Genomic DNA, 14,967 nt, shown 5'->3' on the forward strand with positions numbered 1-14,967 from the left:
TAAGGCACTGACATTAAGTTACATTTCTGAAGTATAAACTGGTATTTTAATGTGATATTACACATCTGGTTTAGTTTATCATATATGGAGAGATATTATTTGTAGTTTATTTGACAGTGTACAAGTGCACAGATCTTTTTCTGAGAACGAGAAGATGCTTTTCATCACACCATCAAATATATCACAGTCCCTAATGGCTGGTTGGACATTGCAGATGTACCATGCCTAAAATATGTATTACTTTCAGTGACATTTATTCCTTCAATCTAATTCAGTTTTTATTTTTTTTTACATTCAACAAACTTTCTGTTTAGTCAGTTTTTGGGAAGGTTAAAACCAAAAAAGGTTTCAGAAATGCAAACAATTAAAGGTTGAAAATTAAACATTTGATTGGTTTTATGTTAAGTTAGCTTTAAGAAAAGAAATATGATTGTTTGTAAACTGAAATTTGATTATTACTTTTTAAAAGAGGTAAATTACCTTTAAAATTTCACATTGGCTTGAACCAGATTCAGTCAGACGGTTAGTTTTCACCCAGATTGTGTATCTTACCCCCTGACTCAGGTCAATTTACCCCTAACCTGGGGCAAATTTAGCCATGCAGATATGCTTTCAATGCCTCTCATTATATAGATCTATATATATCATGTGTGTTATTTAACTCGAAATAAATCTTAATCTCATTGTTTAGATAAGTAATGAATTCTATATTTGCCAAAAGCAAACGGTTTAGTCTCCAGGGCTTAAAGGAGAAGTCCACTTCCAGAACAAAAATTTACAGATAATGTACTCACCTCCTTGTCATCCAAGATGTTCATGTCTTTCTTTCTTCAGTCATAAAAAAGCATAAAAGCATTTTTCCCCATATAATGCACTGATATGGAGCCCCGATCTTGAACTTCCAAAATGCAGTTTAAATGCGGCTTCAAACGATCCCAAATGCGGTTGTAAATGATCCCAGCCGAGAAAGAAGGGTCTTATCTAGTTCAACGATCGGTTATTTTCATAAAAATAATACAATTTATATACTTTTTAATGTCAAATGCTCGTCTTGTCTTGCTCTGCCTGGACTGTTTTTGCTCTGTTTGTGACAGTTAGTGTATGTCGAAAAACTCCCATCTCATGTTCTCCCTCAACTTCAAAATCACCCTATATCGCTCTTTTACCTTTTTTGTTAAGGGTATTTGATCTTCTTTGCATATTCACTTTGCAAAGACTGGGTCGGTACTTCTGCAGTGATGTAGGATGATTTTGAAATGATTATTGAAGTTGAGGGAGAAAATACGATTGGAGTTTTTCGACATGCATTAACGGTCTTGAACCAAAATACACAGAGTTCAGGGAGAGCAAGACAAGACAAGCATTTGAGATTAAAGTATTTAAATTGTATTTTTTTTTTTTTTTTTTTAATGAAAAATCGATCGTTTCGCTAGATAAGACCCTTCTTCCTCGGCTGGTATCGTTTACAACCACATTTGGGATCGTTTGAAGCTGCATTTAAACTGAATTTTGGAAGTTCAAACTCAGGGCACCATATCAGTCCATTATATGGAGAAAAATCATGAAATGTTTTTCTCAAAAAACATAATTTCTTTACAACTGAAGAAAGACATGAGCATCTTGGATGACAAGGGGGTGAGTACATTATCTGTAAACAACATCCAGCATCAGGACACTGAAATTGTTATCCACAAAATTCAGCCCAACCAAAAAGCACAAAAAGAAAATTATCTGAACTATTGGAATGAAACAGCTAAATAGAGATTACACAACTGCAGAATATCTGAGTGCAGTGAAAGACTGAATTGGGATGACAAATGACGAGGTACAGACTGAGCAATCATACTCTGATTATAGAGACGGGCAGATATCAACAGCACTGGCTGCCCAAAAGAGCCACATCTGCCCATACTGTAACCATGGAGAAGTGGAGACAGAGCAACACTTCCTCATCAGCTGCCCTAACTATCAAGACATTAGAAATAAAATTTTGCCTTTTCATTCTTTCGATGACAGGACAGTGGAGACTGACAGCAAAATTGCGTTGGGTGGAGATGGAGGAACAGGCCCAGCAAAGGTCCCCAGGTCAGGTCTTGAACCCAGGGTGGCCGGAAGCGCAGTTGCTCTGTATGTCAGCACGCCAACCACTAGGCTATAGGCACTGACAGAAAGAAATGTTATCCCAAATTTGAAACACTTTGCCCTAACTTCAAAATGTTAAACAAGAAACCATATTTTCTATCTCTCTACACCTACCCTACACCTAAACCTAGCCCTCACAAGAGACTGTACACACTTTTACTTTCTCAAAAAAACTCTGCATGATTTATAAGCCTGTTTCCTCATGGGGACCTCACAAATGTCCCCACAAGGTCAACATTTATTGATATTACTATCCTTGTGGGGACATTTGGTCCCCATAACGTGATAAATACCAAGTACAGACACACACACACATACACTGAATTTTAAATTGTTCATAGAATTCTAGAATTCATAAATTGATTTGTTCTATTGTATTAATTATATATACACATATATTATTATTATTATTATTATAATTATTATTATTATAATTATTATTATTATTATTATTATTATTATTATTATTATTATTATTTATTATTATTATTATTATTATCTAGATTTAATGTAAACACTATGCTTTGGCAATACATTGTAACAATTGTCATGCCAATAAAGCATGAATTGAATTGAACTGAACTGAATTGAATTTAATTGAATTAAGGGAGATAAAAAGAGAGTGCAGTAGTACTGAATCACCAGCTCAGAAATTTATTTCTATATATTTATATAATAAAATATTTTTATAATCAATACTTGCCATCCATGTACACTGATACATTGTTGCCAATTAAATATCACTGTACAATGATGTATAGGTTTTCTCCGCATCCCTTTTCATCATCACAGCAGAAAACTCTTTAAAACAGTCTAAACACAAAACAGAGGAAAAATGCACTCTTACTAACTGTGTACCTAGTGAATATCTACTTAGGACAACAGATGCAATAACTATATAAAAAAACAACTAACCAACAGAACTGATTCAAGATCACAAAACTGAATGACTGAACAGACTGCATTTCTCTTTAGCAGACAGCACTAACTGCACACTTCCTCTCTCAAACTCATCTTTCACTCATATATCAAACTAGAGCTGGATTTGAAACTCTGAGAGCTGCAAGAAAAGAAAAAATATATTTAGCAGATGTACTAATACTCCAATGACTGCTTGTTGACATGTAGTTGCAGGGTTACTAATCGAAAGGGGCACCATCAAAATAATCAAACTGATATTACAGTAAAAATAGTTCAAAGTAAATATGTCATATATTACACATTCATTTGATCTGATATCTCATATTATGGCTTTTTAAAAGAAAAAAATATATATTATTATTATGATTATTACTATACTTATAAGTGGTCATTGATTGCTTTAAAGGGGTCATCGGATGCAAAGTTCACTTTTACATGTTGTTTGAACATTAATGTGTGTTGGCAGTGTATGTACAAATCTACCCTATAATGATAAAAATCCATGCAGTGGTTTTTAATTAATCTTTAAAAATAATATCCTCTTTTTCAAATCGAGCCATTCTCAGATGCCTGTCAGTGTGGCGTCACACCGACAGAGGGCGCTCCCACGATAGTTGATTGACATGAGCATCTTACCTCAGATCCGCCTTAAATCAGCAGGAACAGTCCGACCTCCATTGTTTTGATTCCAGAGCAGGGATGTAAGTTAGACAAGAATATCTCCGATTGAGCGATTGAGGTGTTGTGTTGCTGGATGTAATAATGAACATTGAACAGTGGTCGTCATTTACTCCCGACATCTGAGCCACTGAAGATGCAGTGGATTACATTTGTTTGTGAAGGGAATACGCCTCCCGATCTACATAAATGCATCTATGTTTGCGCAAATCATTCGTGATCCAGCTTCACTTACAGCAGAAGTGAGTATAAGGGTTTTTTAATGAATCTCTGCAATCACCTTTCCTAATAATGTGCTAGTTAGCAAGTTTTGCGGCTAAATGCGCTAAATGTATCTTAAGTAAACAATCTCTCAGAGCAGCAGGTCATTCCACAAAGAGAAGAGAGGGGCGGGGCGAGCAGAGCTCATTTGCATTTAAAGGAACAATTCTTTAGAATGGGATGATTTTTGCAGAGCTCATTTTGACAAGGTAAAAAGGGTGTTGTTTTACAAAACCATTGAGAATTTTTAACCAAAGTATATTAAAGACTTTGCATTAAGACCCTAAAGAATCGTATCAACTTGTGGAAAATGGGCATCCAATGACCCCTTTAAGTAAAGTAGCATATGAAAGATGGCAGGAGATGAGACTTATAATACATTATAACTATCAGAAATGTAATCCGTTGTAACTTAAGTGGATGCAACATGTTCACTGTGTGTTATAAATCATCATACTCTCAAGCTATAACCACAAATAAGTAAATATTATAATACATTAAAAATGTTCTTATGAATATTCATAAGATGATATATTATAAGATATTTTTATTATGCATTATGCATTCATTATAATTCCTTAAGAATATCCTTATAATGTATTATTTATATATATATGTATTATTTATATATATATTTATATTATAAATGTGGGCATCATAGAAAGTGTTACCACTTTTTAATAGAGTGATCTATTAAATTAATGATCTACAGTCTCACCTCTGACTGAGATCCAGCTCTTGGGTGACTCTCCTCTCTCTGGGTGTTTGCAGTAGTAGAAACCCTCATGTGACTTTGAGACAGTAGAAATGATCATCTGTGTAGTTTGATTCTGGATGAGTGATTCATCTTTATAGAAATCAGCTCTGAGGTTTGGTGGGGTTGAATGTTGATGTAAACAGTGTAGAGTCAGAGTATCTCCTTCAGTCACAGGATGAACAGGACTCTCCAGAATCACACCAACTACACAAACAGAGGAAACATGGGTTGACAAATAGTAAGAATATAGTAAGAATACACGAACAAAGACTCGAGGACTGTGTAATACAAGCAATACAATTGTACAACATATTTTCAACATTAACCATGCTGAAGAGAATACCAGAGACAAGGAGGAGCACAGCTCTGAACCCCACAGTGGTGAAATGCACAGGAGGAATAACAAGAGAAACAGATGAGGAAGATCTAAAAAAGTGTGAATGTGAAATCAGATCTCTATACACATTTCTGCAAACCTGAAAAAACGTACCTATACGTACAAATCACTGCAGTTTCCAGTTAAAATGAACGCTAGAGGCAGTAAAACTTTTATTCCTTTTCACACATAGTATGATTTACACACAGAGTTTTGATTAATAAAGCCTAATTTTCAGACGATTGCTACTGCTGAATATTATATTATGGTTTTAAAACAATTTTAACATTGTGTGCGATTTGATTTTCGTCACATATACGGCTTCATATACATGAATTTTCTAAAGCAGACAGTTTGCTCGGTAGCTCACGCCATACGGCGTTGCACCTGGGTGATGAAGAGCTCCAGTTCAAACCCTGTGAAACTACGGTTTGACAAAATAGCTCAAATCTGCACGGGGGAAGTAAAAATAACCCGGCTGCATCACAAAATGCATTTTTAAATCAGTTTTGCATTTGTTAACACTATCAGTTAGGTTTAGGGTTGGGTTTGGTGTAGGGGATATTTCCAATAAGACACAGCATTAACCTTTAGCGACACGCCCGGGATATTTGAATTCTGAACAGCTACAATATGTACCTCAAGCAGCATAATACAAATGCAGCAATAGGTGCCTGTACCAACATAATAAAAATGTGCCAAGGTCACATATTGAATGTGTGTTTTAGCACCACTCTCTGGACATTTCACTTTAAAACTGTCACGAAACGTGCAGTAAGGTACGTAATTAAGGTGTTGCAGAAATGTATGTAGAGGCACGTATTTCTAATGAGAAGCACAATGATTTATTTTTAGTATTATTATTATTATTATTTTTTTTTTTTTGGAAAAATGAGAAAGGTCAAAGGTTGAGCAATAGTTACATACTCAAGGGTTTAATAGTCTAGCAGATTTGTTGTCACTGCAATAAGATTGTATGCGTGATTGAATTGAGATCACAATCTGGTTATTTAAATCCAAAACATAAGACAAGGGCTTTGTGAAATGAATAAATACAGAAACACAGACTCACAGTGTACAGTGATATTAACAGGATGACTGTTCTCTCCAGATTCAGACCGACACCAGTACACTCCAGTGTCTGATATGATGGTGGAGTTGATTGTACATGTAGATCCTGTTTGTGATCCCCACAATGATGATGAACAATTCTCCAGCCAGTCTGAGTATCTTCTCACTGTCCATCTATCAGAGTTACTCTGGTCCTCACAGCTCAGAGAGAGAGAGACAGATGTGAAGTGTTGAGTTCTGTTGGGACTGATGATCAGAGACACTGGAGCAGAAACACCTGAGAAGACAATTACAGTTATAATTGGAAATCAATTCATGTCAGTTTTATAACACTTTACACAATGTACACTGTTTCAAAATAGATTTACAGAAAAAAATATTACAGTACTAACATACTGTAGAAAATCCATAAGTCATCAATGAGTATTTCTATGTAACATAAACAAAATTATGCCCTAATATATCTGTCACTATGCTCTCAGAAAGCAAATCAAAGACAACTGTCACAGCCAACAATAACCTCCATAAGGTGTTTGAAAAAAATAAATAAAAAAAACCCAGAATTCCTCAGGTTTCACTTTAGGATTCCTTCAGAAACCAGGCTTCACTCTGGGATCAGTTTTCTTCTGTGTATGTATAGTTAGCTGAGCTTGCTGTATATTAATTTACTAAGATACAATTAGTAGGTGGATATTAATCAACCTGTAAAAATGATTAATTAAGTGTTTATATATATGGCATATAAGTTGTTGATGTGCACAATGATGGAGTGTTTTGTGTTGTTGGTAAAGTCCCTCCTAGAATCGAGATGTGATCAGTCACATGGAAAAAAAAAAGACTACTACAATTACATTTTCATTGACACCACAGAAAAGTTGCCGTATATTATGACAGTTAGTTAAAAAAAAAAAAAGATTAAGGAAAATTTCAGGAGTGTCTCATTCATTCTGTGATTCAGTTTGAACTCACCAGTGACCCATAGTGGTTGTTTGTTGCTGTACATTGATTTATAGGCTGTTATTTCTCTCTCTGCTGTGCACACATAAACTCCTGTGTGATTTAGAGCAGCAGAACTGACAGTGTAGTTTCCTCCAGCTCCTCTGCTGCTGTCTGAGAGCAACTGATAACGATATCTGTAGTCTGTAAAGAGTGAGAATGTGTAGCTGCCTTAAGAAATAAGGAGTTATTTTTTGCACAGGTCTTATAATTACCTTTGTTGGTATAATCAGGGTGTTCAGTTTTATCTCTGTAATATTTTTGATGAAACCAGTTTATTCAAATGTTTATTGCCACATGAAGTACATTATATCTTACCTGATGAAGTAGTTTCAGTGAACCAGCTGAATGTCCAGCCTGTAGAGGAGCCGTAAACCTCACAGATCAGAGTCACTGGATCTCCTTCAGTCAACCACTTCTGTGGAGAAACACTTAAAACTGCCTGGGCTGTATCTAAAATAGAGAAATCACTTATTAATAACATGTTAAACTTGTGTGTGTTTATGAAGAGATGATCTCATCTGAAACTCATCTGATATTGTCAGTGTAACTGCATCACTGTGTTGTGATCTGTGTGATCCTCCTCTCTCTGCTCCATAACAGGAGTATTTACCTGCATCAGACTTAGTGACTGACTAAGACCTGTTGTTCACTAAAAACACAAATTGAATCTTTATACCAGCTGTACTGCCAGCTAGTGACTCCTTCACCATCAATGTCACATCTGAGAGTGACTGTCTCTCCTCTGAATACATGTTGATCAGGTTTAATGGTCACTTTAGCTTTTGGTCTTTCTGTACAATGACAACAATAAAAATAATGTGCTACTTTTACAGTATGAAGGGTCACTTGACTGTAAAATATGCTAAAACAGGTCATTCTCTATAGCTGTTACAGTCATTTATAAAAGACCTGTCAATATACAATCATTGGGAATTTGGAGACACGAGTTGTGAGAGTGTTTCAACAAGTTTGATTTTGTCTCTCACTGTTTTGACTTCACGGAGAATGTAATAGATATATCTGATGTTTTTGATAGACTGATGTTTTTTGGTTTCATGTCACACCTCAGTACTGTCACATGAATTATTCAGCTTATTAGTGCATATACAATCACAATGAAATGTAAGTAATTTCCTTAATTCTCTGTTTGTTTGTAGCAGTTCCTGTAGAATCATATGTGATGAATAAAATTTACTCACTTTCAGCGTGTGCAGAGTGGATGTTTGAAATCAGCACTAAAAACAGAAAGAGAAAAACTCATTTCAGTGTGAACATCGAGCTGATCAATTGCATATTTTACAGCATCTTATGATTTTACAGGTAATGGCAAGTGTAATCTAATTAAAATATTTAAGATTCAAAACTATAGGAGTCCTGGTATTTTATGGATTTGGTCATAGCAGAGAACTAGCAGGGAACATCAAGCCAACAATATGATCACAAACAGAGGAATAAAGACAGTCTTACTAAACTCTAACTAACTGTGTATTAGTGAATATTACAACAAAGCAACAATAACTGCAAAACAAATCAACAGAACTGATTTAACAATATTACAAAACTGAATGACTAAGGAAATACACTGATCTACAACACAATAGAGTCCATTTCTCTCTCACAAACAGCACTGAACACTCTCTTAACTTTTCATGAACTAGAGCTGGATTTGAAACTCTGAAAGCAGCAAGAAAAAAATCTAGGAACACTAAAACACTTGATCATTTACATAATTTAACAGCAATTATCATCTACTGTGTATGTTTCTAGATAATCTACTCTATATGTTTAGATTATGTAATACTCACAGAGCACAAGAGGAAGTTGACTGTGCTCCATACTGACCAAATGATGACAGACGGTTAAAGACACAGACTGTGTTAAAGACTCAAGACTTCCTGAAACCTGCAGTCAGATCTTTAGAAACATCATGACAGATCATTCAGTATTAAACTGTTTCAGTATTTATTCATTCAGCATTAAACAGTATTTATTTGCTATTACAAAATGTTATATTCTGGTGTGTTTAGTAAACATGGGAAATCACACAATATTTTAATGGCTCTTTATTGTAATGGTGATATTAACTGTATTTATAATTATGTATTTACATGAAAATAAATTGAGCAACTGTTGAGCAACTTCTCTCATTGGTGGAGCTGAAAGAGAACAAACCAAACCACAACTATCAACTCAAGTCTGTCTATATCTATATATTTCTATCAGGCCTCTGACACTGATGGTGTTGAATTTGACTGATATATTTATACATTCAGTGGAGAATCAGACTACACTGGTCACTGTATGCTTCACACTGCTGAGTGAGTACTGACACAGTCTGTAAAAACTGTCACAAATCTGGAAAAAAAAAAAACAACAACCATTATTTGACTATTTCTTATAAGCAATTTTTAGAAAGATGTAGCCCACATCAGACGTGTGAATATTTAACAGAGATTGACGTGAAAGAGGAAGTACAGAATAAATAGCTTGCATTAACTAACGCATTACTAAGAATTTCTAGTTGATGATGCCATGATGCCAAATAAACCACAAGTGAAGAGAAGCTCACACCAATAGTTTTCAGGTCTTCATGCAGAATGAGAAACGTTAGTGAAATTAAAGAAATAAAGACATTAAAGAACCTAAATCATTGAGAAGCAACAATATTGATGTTGCTCAGATTTGTTTGTTTTTCTCCCTTGTTTTATTTTTGTAAATCTCTATTGCAGTTTTTAATTATAAAAAGCCAAATGTCAAAAACATAACATTTCTCAGAACTGTTATTGCTGTTGTTGTATGCAGCATTTTTACACACCAGTCAGAGCAACAGTGTAAAAATAATCATATGTGAAGTCATTGGCTGTAGATACAAAAGAAAAATAAATAAATAAATAAAAGCAAGCTCAAGAAATGTTTAAAATTTGATATTTTTCTTAACTTTAATACTTTATATAGATTACAGCAGCATTTTGTTCCAAGTGCAGAATAATTTAGTTGATGTCCTCAGTTTATTTTTTATAATTTGGAAAATTACCTCTAACCTGGATTGCAAGGCCACGTTTTAAAAGAAACTGTATCACCGCAACCACCCATTTCAAAACTTCTTGCCAACACTTCTGCTCTTCTTTGCACTGCTCTGTAAGTTCTACATCTATTTCATGAGTCTGCATCAGTGCCAACTGTGTAAGCACAGCATTTCTATAAGGCTGACTTGATTCATGTTCCTCTGCACACACACACACACGCATGTTTCCAATCACAAAAACCGGAGTGAGAATAAGAACTCGCAGACTGCCTAAATAATCAACAAAAGTAGCAATACACATTTCTAGTCTTAAGGAGAATAAACAAGCCATTCTCTTTGCACAGATTCACCATTATGCAAAGAGCGTGTGAACAACGTTTTAATCAACTCTTCTGGTTTTATAAAATGGCTCTGATTCATGAAATGGTGCATCTTTATTTTGACATAACAGGGATGCTTTAATGCCCTTACTAAACCAGCAACAGCACAATTCCTCAGTGACAGCAGGGCCTCAACAAGCAACATCAGTGGATGTAATATGTTTTTAATTGTAGAAAACTGCTGGCCTGTATCAGTTGTATAATCTTCACCAGATTCAAAAGTACTGGCCAAATGAGGGGGTATACTCAGCCTAACTAAAGTGGGCGGAGCCAAGGACGTCTCAATAGATTCTCAATGCTCTCCAGCTGATGTTGTAGCTGATAGGTAATTAGTGTTGTTGTCTTTTCTTATGTCAGTAGTGTCAACTTCTATAGGTTCTTCCAGATTTTTTTTTTTTTTTTAAGAAAGTCATAACCTTGGGAATTTTTCTCAGAGTTTCTTCATTTCCCCCACCTTCTTTTGCTGCTCTTTTTACTCTTACATTTTTGTTTGACATGTTGAGGTGACAATGCTCTATATACGTACTGCGATTCCACTGTGACTCTTGATTCGGATGTACATAGCTACACATTATTACCTCAATCAAAACATGTTTTAAAACACAAAAGAGAATTGTCTCAGCGGTCCCCTAGTGTTTGGGGCCCTGGGCTGCAGCCCATGTTGCCCATTAGGATAACATGACCTTGACTGCAAGAATGTTTTAACAAAGCATCAGCTCCAGAATATTTTAAAAGCCACTATTTCTTTTTTTTTTGAAAAAGGAAATAGTTCAAAATAAGAAAAACCTACAATGCATCTGCTATAAAACAGCGATACAAGTCAGAAGGCTTACATTAAGATATGTATGGTGGCAGAGAGACCTCAACATGCTGCAATTAAAAAAGTCAAGCAAATAAAAAAAAAAAACCCTGCAAATTAAGAAAACATCTTAATCAGTTTGACAACACATACTCGCTGCAAATACTCGCAACACAACCAAATACAGAGCAGGTGTAAAAACAGAAACGCATTACAAACACTCACAACACAACCAAATAAAGAAACGCTACCAATTGCTGTCTGTGTCATGTTTCAAGACACTGATGCTTGTGTATAGATCAACAGCACTCACATGTTGTAACCCTCATTTGTATGTCACTCTGGATAAAAGCGTCAAATCAAGCTCTTCCCTACGTTTTCTCGTTGAATATCCTGTTTCACTTTAAAGTCAAAAGGGTTGCAATGCTGGTTCATGTTGACTTTAGCAACTGTCAGATGCCAAAAGGAGTTCAAAAATGGAGTTGCAAACATGATTTTACAGTACATAAGCTCAGCCTGAACATGTGAAAGATATACTGAGAGATTCCAGGATGAAGCTGAAGTTTTCTCACCATCACAACAAATTTTTATCAGATTGCAGTTTCTTGCTCTTCAATAGACGTAACTGTTAAATACACACAAAACCAATCAAGAATTTACTTAAACAGGTTTTTCTGTTTATTTATTTATTTATTTTTACTACCTACCATAATATTTTAACTATATGTATACAACATTTGACTAGAAAAGACAAAACAAAAAATCATGTCTTTGTCAGAGAGGAAATATGTGTATTTGTAGAGTACAAAATAAACAGGAGGCGCAAGACAGATTCGATTAAACTTATTTGCATTACAGAAATTTTGTTTCAAAGCTTTAGTAAACACCTTACAAACCCAAAAGATGACAAGCTACATAGTATTACTGATAATAATGACCCGTTTGGTGTTTAACTGAATATAATGAAAATAAATCACATGAACATAAATCAGACAGACATTTACCTCTCATCCTGCAGCATTTAAAAATCAGCACGACTGTTACTAGCAGATATGGACAAACTGTCAGTACAGAACTGAGTGTGTGGAGAACAGAGATCTGAGAATCTGAATGAGACATTGAAAAAGAGACACACACACATTTTATCTGAACAAGAGCATAAGAAGAAATAAATCAGCTCACAGTTTCATTGATTCTCACCTGTGACTGAGATCCAGCTCTTGGATTTTGCAGTAGTAGAAACCCTCATGTGACTTTGTGACAGTAGAGATGATCATCTCTGTAGTTTGACTCTGGATGAGTGATTCATCTTTATAGAAATCAGCTGTTTGGTGGGGTTGTAAACTGATATAAACAGCGTAGAGTCAAAGTATCTCCTTTAGTCACAGGATGAACAGGACTCTCCAGAATCACACCAGCTACAGAAACAGAGGAAACATGAACTGAGTGTAAATAATAAGATAATATGAATAATGTGCTTAGAAACAAAAATGGATTTTTCTGACTAAAATAGATTATTATTACCGCATACCCATTCAGTGTTTTTTGCCCACTGATGCTTCCTGCAGTTATTAAATCAACCTGATTTATGCAATAATTGTAACTTCCAGTGAAATGAATAAAAAGAGAAACACAGACTCACAGTGTACAGTGATATTAACAGGATGACTGTTCTCTCCAGATTCAGACCGACACCAGTACACTCCAGTGTCTGATGTGATGGTGGAGCTGATTGTACATGTAGATCCTGTTTGTGATCCCCACACTGATGATGAACAATCTTCCAACTGCTCATTCTCTGTGTATCTTCTCACTGTCCATCTGTCAGAGTTACTCTGGTCCTCACAGCTCAGAGAGAGAGAGACAGATGTGAAGTGTTGAGTTCTGCTGGGACTGATGATCAGAGACACTGGAGGAGAAACACCTGAGAAGACAGTTACAGCTCTATATTGGAAAAGTTTTAAGATATATTTAAGCATGAAACTCTATTAGGCCTAGAACAACATTTTTAGCCCTATTTTATTGTTTTCTTTCAAGTTCACTTAGAATATTAGCAACATTGTGTTCCATAAATATAGTCAAGTTCCAGTTTTTAATGACCATCACTGATGGAGGGGAATTTTTAATTTGGAAATATACAGTGTGTTTTCATAGTACATGAAGGTACCAACACACCACTAAAATCTGTTTCCTTATGATACCATATGAGACTAGATGTATCAATCATTGTATCAAACCGCACACTCTGACACATGGTTGTTTCAGGAGTGTCTCAATAACACTGATTCTGTTTGAACTCACCAGTGACCCATAGTGGTTGTTTGTTGCTGTAGGTTGTGTTATAGGCTGTTTTTCTTCTCTCTGCTCTGCACACATAAACTCCTGTGTGTTTTAGAGCAGCAGAACTGACAGTGTAGTTTCCTCCAGCTCCTCTGCTGCTGTCTGAGAGCAGCCTATAATGATCACTGCTGTCTGTATAAAGTGAGAATGTGTAATTTTCAAATTAAGTAACTGTTTTTATTTCATTCAACCCTTATCAGTTACACTACTTTTGTCAGTGTAGCCCATTGTATTTAGGTTTTAAACCAGGACTGAATCATGGACCATGGAACATTACATACAGTATCTGTCTTCAGTACATACAGATACGTGAAACAAACAATGATCCCTTATGTTTTTACAGAGGACTGATTGGTAATGCAGTAGTGTCTGTCTATGGTGGGTCTCACTGCTTGGGGCTCATCAGAGTTTAGGCATGTGCACCACATACCTGCGTTGTAATGCTTAGATTCAGACATATTAAATAATATGTTTTACTTTTATAAAACCAGATTATTCAGAAGTTCCTACATGAATCTGTAACTTACCTGATGAAACAGTTTCAGTGAACCAGCTGAATGTCCAGCCTGTAGAGGAGCCGTTAAACTCACAGATCAGAGTCACTGGATCTCCTTCAGTCAACCACTTCTGTGGAGAAACACTTAAAACGGTCTGGGCTTTATCTGAAATAGAGAAATCACTCATTAATTGCATGTTGAATGTGTGTGTGTGTGTGTGTGTGTGTGTGTGTGTGTGTGTGTGTGTGTGTGTGCATTTGTATAAAGAGATAAAACTCACCTGATACTGTCAGTGTAACAGCATCACTCTGTTCTAATCTGCGTGATCCTCCTCTCTCTGCTCCATAACAGGAGTAATTACCTGCGTCAGTGTCAGTAACAGACCTGAATGTGTGTTCCTGTTGACTCCTGAAAGCACTGATTGAACCATCTTTAAACCACCTGTACTGCCAGCTAGTGACTCCTTCACCATCAATGTCACATCTGAGAGTGACTGTCTCTCCTCTGAATACATGTTGATCAGGTGTAAAGGTCACTTTGGCTTTTGGTCTTTCTGTGAAATGACAACAATTCACAGTGAAAATAATGTGCTCTTTTTACTGTATAAACACATTTACTTGATTGTAAAACACACCAGCTAATTTAGGTTAGACTAAAGTGTTATTCTTTAGAATTTTTAAGCTGCCCAAGTAAATCTGCAGAGTTACTTCACAAGTTACTT

The sequence above is a fragment of the Labeo rohita genome, chromosome 3 (genome assembly GCF_022985175.1).
Source record: "Labeo rohita strain BAU-BD-2019 chromosome 3, IGBB_LRoh.1.0, whole genome shotgun sequence".
Classification (NCBI taxonomy): domain Eukaryota; kingdom Metazoa; phylum Chordata; class Actinopteri; order Cypriniformes; family Cyprinidae; genus Labeo; species Labeo rohita.